Source organism: Lactuca serriola, chromosome 1, assembly GCF_051521515.1.
Source record: "Lactuca serriola cultivar US96UC23 chromosome 1, Lser_US96UC23_V15, whole genome shotgun sequence".
Classification (NCBI taxonomy): Eukaryota; Viridiplantae; Streptophyta; class Magnoliopsida; order Asterales; family Asteraceae; genus Lactuca; species Lactuca serriola.
In genome coordinates, this window is record NC_136408.1 from 87175230 (window position 1) to 87181358 (window position 6129).

Consider the following 6129-nt stretch of genomic DNA (forward strand, 5'->3'; position numbering starts at 1 on the left):
TCCCCTTCGTAGCCTCCTCATGCACCTTCTAGATCCAAAAATGTTTCTTGGACTACTTTCACGTCGTGACTTTAAGGTTCACATCATGAATCCAGACAGCTAGGGTTTCCTGCCACGTGTCATGCTCTCAGACAGCTGCATCTTCGAAAGGTCATAACTTTTGCATACATACTCCATTTTTGACGTTCTTTATATGCACACGTAGGTATTCATGAGTACTAACACTCTATTTTAGACTCCAATAGCTAATTCTAAGTCTATTTTAAATTCCTCTTATTATAGAGATTTATAGTGTTCGGTTTATCATAACTTCTTCATGCGAATTCAGATTCAAACGTTCTCTATATTTTTGGAATCGTATGGACGTATACTTTGAGTTGTATCATAAAGAAAGTTCATATTTGTATTAGAATTTATCATGAACTACATAACACTCTTACCACATTACTAGGTTAACATAATCACATTACATGAATGGCATAATCACATGTGATTGTCTATTGACCTATTTTGACTAGTGTTACACCGACCGACCCACTTAATCCAAGGATTTAACCAAAAGAGGTTGGGGTTCTGCGACCTGACTCGCCGAGTCCAAGAATAGACTCACCAAGTCCAAGGCAATCTTCAACAGACTCGCCGAGTTGTTCTTCCAACTCGCCGAGTCCCTGCACATGTTCATACAACTCGTTGAGTACACCCATGTGACTCGCCAAGTCTCTCCATTTCTCAATCCATTCAGAGGCTTTTCGAGCCATGCAGGGGCTCCAGTCCATAGATCCACCCTTCTACAATCTAACCCTCACATAAAGTTGCAAACTTTACGTGAAACCAAGGAGATATAGGCCCAAAACACACTAGGTCTTGGGTTTTAGACAAAGGAGCTTCACCAACTACTTAATGACTGAAACTTTATGACATTCTAGGCCATCATAAGTCTAGATCTAGAGTAGCAACCTCATATCAAAACTCCAACTCGAAATAGATCACAAACAAGCTAAGGAACTCCACATCAACCACCAAGGATGAACCAAGAAGGAAATTAGCTTGAGATTATGGCTTCTTACCTCTAAAATGTGCCCAAACAGATGTTGATCCTAGATCCACACAAGCCCCTTGATGCTAGCTTCTAATTTCTCAATTTCCTCTTCCAAGCTCCAATCTCCTCAACAATGAAGTCTCACACGAAATTAGGGTTTTTTGGAACTCTCTGGGGGAATAGGAGGCTGGGAGAAGGACATAAAGTCCTTTAAACAGGGTGCAAACCCTAAGATTAGGGTTTTCTCATTCCAGCACCAACCCGTCGAGTCCAACTTCCGAATCGGCGAGTTGGTCACTTAATTCGCGACCCAAACCCGCTCCGACTCGCTGAGTAAGCGTACCTACCCATCGAGTTCCTTCTTCGAAATTACACTTTAAACCCTTAAACCATACTTCTGAAATTCGGGATGTTACAATTTTGCAAATCACAGGATCATAAGATTCAAATCTAATTAAGAGAGATAGTCATACTAACTTAATCAAATTCAGCAATAAGTAGAGGAAAGCAGTTATCAAAAATACTTGAGGTTCTTTAATAAGCTAAATCAATAAATAACTAAATCACTAAATCCAAACCAATAAATCAACTAACAATATTCAACTCATCCTAAGCTAAATGAAAGTCATGAGTGTGTAGCTCATGATTTCAGCAAACAAAGTCACAAAAACGAAATTCATAGTAAAAGACATAACCAAACCTAATGAAAAATCGAAGTGTAAGTTCAATTTGCCTTAATGCTCCTTCTTCTAAGGTTGTGAATGAAATCCTTGCTTCCGAAGCCTTAATTCTAGTGTTTTGCCTTCAAAAGTATCGAATTCTCCACAGCCAAAAGTTCCCATTCGGAGGTTTATGTGAGATATTTATATTTTTCCCGAAAGCAGGGCACTACGTCATGGTGATTCTGTTTATCCTGTAATCTCCAAGTCATCGAATCTGATCAGGAATCTTCAAGACGCCACGTTGTGGTAGGATCACCACGACGTGTTGGGTGTATTTTTCTTCATTTTATTGCTTTGGTTCAATCTTCCATCTTATAGCTTCCTTAATCCAGCTTCCAACTTCCTTTTTGCTCTAAACAAGTCTTTTAGTCCCTAAAACACAATTCATAGCAAATTAAGTATCTTTTGTTCTATTATGGGCATAAAAGTAATTAAAACTGAATTTTAGCATACCAACATTACATCAAACGATCCTAGTCGAACCCAGCCATTATGCCAAGACTGCAACGCATGCATTTGTGTCTAAAATTTTTCCTAAGGACCCCCCCAATCCTAAATACTCACAATCCTTATAAACACTAGCCCACTTCTTTTGAACAATGCTCATTTTATGCAACCCTCCGAATCCATCCTCAGAAAACTTTCTTACCCTCAAGGTATTTTTGGTCAAGCAACCCAAGCATACATAATCTAGAAAATTACAAATTTTGATACCACATTGGAGCTCTTTAGGAATTCTTCAACTCTTTGAATATTTGATATTTGATTTCTTTGAATTCACCATCTTCTTTGATTTGATTTTTGGTATCTTCAACTTTTGAATTTCTTTAGAATTTTGATCATTGATCTTCATAATTTGACTTGAACGCTCCAATTCTTACAACTTTTCTTGTAATTCTCTCTATTTTTTTCATTTTTTTACATGCACCTCACTTTTTTTTTCTCTCTCAAGACCTACATGCTTAAGCAAGGGCGCTCCACTTCAACCTTTATTGGTTAAGATATTAGTCTAATATGCAATGACTACTTAACCTTTCCTGGATACATTTCTGGTTTAGGCTGCTAAACATATTGCATCCCTCAAACTAAGCGAGGTTGTGTTTTTGTCCCATGATTTAACTAGAATAGGGAGGCCACAAATGCACTAGAACGTGCATAGGCTTAACTAAACATTTGGGTCCTTATAGAATCATCAAATGCAATACTAGCATGAATCCTAATTACTTTTTACCATAATTTTCTAAATTAAATCCTTGCAATTTTATGCAAAAAAATTTAATTTTTTTTATAATATGCCTAAAATTAAGATACTAATTCAACTAATATAATCAACCCCTACCCCACACTTATTTCATGTAATGCCCTCATTGCATGGTATGCAAAACATAAAATTAAAAAAAGGGAGAGAAAAGTAAAAACTCCCCTGGGATAGAAAATGCACTCGACTCATGGAAAGAAACTTCAAACTTGTTGGATCATATGGACTCGGAATCGGACAAGAAAAAGGCAGCCTCCTAAATTGTTGAAAAACTCCCCCACGTCAAAGGAAAGTGTAAACAATGTCGTGGCAGCCGGGATAATTCTTCAATGAAGCGTGATAAGGAAATTCTAGGCATGGGAACAACTAATCCATACCATGATAATAAATATAACGCCACTTGAATCACGGAGACTACTGGAAGTACGAGATCAGGCTCGAAAAATGACTCGAAAAGCACCACGTCGTGGTAAACCAAACAGAACACTTTTTGGTTTTTAAAACTACGACACCACGTCGTGGTGGCCTTGAAAAGTGAGATTCGGAAGGCGAATAGAGTTGCAACTTGAGCTAAAATGACACCATCTCTTCCATACAGCTTTAGGACATGACCCTTCATTCTATGACTCAATTAGACCCCCGAAAATGCTCTCAAATCACGCTTCTCTCGACGTTCTCTTATACCTTCACTCTAACGAACTTTTTTGTGCTAAATATACCCTTACTTGACTCGATAATATAACTTGGAACTAAGACAAAGAAAAAGTTAATAAAATTAGGAAACACGTTGTAAACAACCAAACATCCACCAAATTGTTCAAAACCCACAAAACAAACCAAACTAAACACACAAAATAAAAAGAAAAAGAAAAAAAGAAAAGCAAACTCTAATGACGGGTTGCCTCCCGCAAGCGCTACTTTTTGTGTGAGTCTTGAGCTGGACTCCCAACTTAATAAACTTCCAATAAACTCAATGCCAATCCATCCATTGCATTAAATATTTTCTTTGAACCAATTTGTAAAATTTGGCTCTTTGCTTCAAAAATTGGCCAAACGAGCTTTAATTCATGTAACCCAAGAATCTTGATAAGGGTTGGAACCGGTTGGATACCAATCAGAAATGGATCGCGCTTCAGAACTTTCTCCAAAGTTGGAATCGTCACCCCATGCTTCGAAACACAAACTGGAAATACAGGGGGCCATGTCGTGGTAACGATCAAACCACAGGTTGGTTCTTTCAATTTAGCTTGTCCTTGTTCTTCATCTGACCCTTCTACCAACAATCTTTCTAGCTCCTCCAAATCTCTTTCTATATTAAATTCTTCATCTATTAAATCTAGATCTTGTAACTCATATTGCTTTTGTTTATTAGGCAAGATGTTATCTAACCATCTTCCAAATTTCTTCAAATCTTCATCTGAGTCATTCTCCACATCTTCTAGCTCTTTTGACTCAGATGTCCCTTGTGTGTTGGGCAAGATGTTATCTAACCATCTTCCAAATTTCTTCAAATCTTCATCTGAGTCATACTTCTCGTCTTCTTGCTCAATTTCCTGTACTACTTCCTCAAGAAAAGCATCAAGAGCATCGAGATTTGGAAAATACATACTAAATATTAAAACAAAAAAAACTCGTAACTTTATAAGAGATAAATCCCACACAAAGAAAAAAAACAAAAAATAAAATTCCTACAATAGCTATACAACAACGTCATGAACCTAAAATACGAAAATACTAAAATAAAAATTAAAAAATAAACTCTAACGGAAATTAGTCCTAAAAATAGCAATATAAAGTAATTAAAACTAAACCGTTCCCCGGCAACGGCGCCAAAAACTTGATGTGTATTTAATGTGCTTATATGTTTATCCAAGTTTTAATTTATAAAGTTATTCTCTTCACTAGACTATTAAACACACTAGGCAGTGTACCTAATCGTGCAGTAGTATAACAATGGTAAGAACGAGTGTCAAACACAAGGAACGGTGTTTAAATTACTTTAATTTACTATTTAACTAACTATTAATCAAATAAGAAAAGGTATATATTTTCCCAGCTTTGCAAGACTAGATACTTAATTACCAACTAACTCAAAATTCACTTAATTAAACTAACACTAAACTAAGCAAGTAGACAAGTATGAATGTACCAAGGTGAGAAAGAGACTTTCGTTTAGCTTCAGATTCTTTGTTCTTGTAGTTGATTTATGGAAGTGCAATGGACTTAGTTTCTTTAGTTACCGATTCCTAAGATGACCAAAGTAGTATTCACTAATTTAATCCTTTAGCAAACTAGCTTATTTATTCGGTGATCAGGCGGACAAACTTACCAGCTTACTAGTGTTCAGTTCGAATTGATTAGACTTATAATTAATTGACCAATTTAGTTTGTTGATTCAATTTCATATTTGATTTTTCGTCATATATTAGCTCCTATACTCTTTTACCCAATTTTCTACTTAACCCTAGGTTTTATTCAAAACTCTAGTCCTACAATTTTGTAAATCACAAGATCATAAGATTCAAATCTAATTAAGAGAGATAGTCATACTAACTTAATCAAATTCAGCAATAAGTAGAGGAAAGCAGTTATCAAAAGTACTTGAGGTTCTTTAATAAGCTAAATCAATAAATAACTAAATCACTTAATCCAAACCAATAAATCAACTAACAATATTCAACTCATCCTAAGCTAAACAAAAGTCATGAGTGTTTAGCTCATGATTTCAGCAAACAAAGTCACAAAAACGAAATTCATAGTAAAAGACATAGCTAAACCTAATGAAAAATCGAAGTGTAAGCTCAATTTGCCTTCATGTTCCTTCTTCCAAGGTTGTGAATGAAATCCTTGCTTCCCAAGCCTTAATTCTAGTGTTTTGCCTTCAAAAGTATCGAATTCTCCACAGCCAAAAGTTCCCATTCGGAGGTTTATGTGAGATATTTATATTTTTCCCGAAAGCAGGGCACTACGTCATGGTGATTCTGTTTATCCTGTAATCTCCAAGTCATCGAATCTGATCAGGAATCTTCAAGACGCCACGTCGTGGTAGGATCACCACGACGTGTTGGGTGTATTTTTCTTCATTTTATTGCTTTGGTTCAATCTTCCAT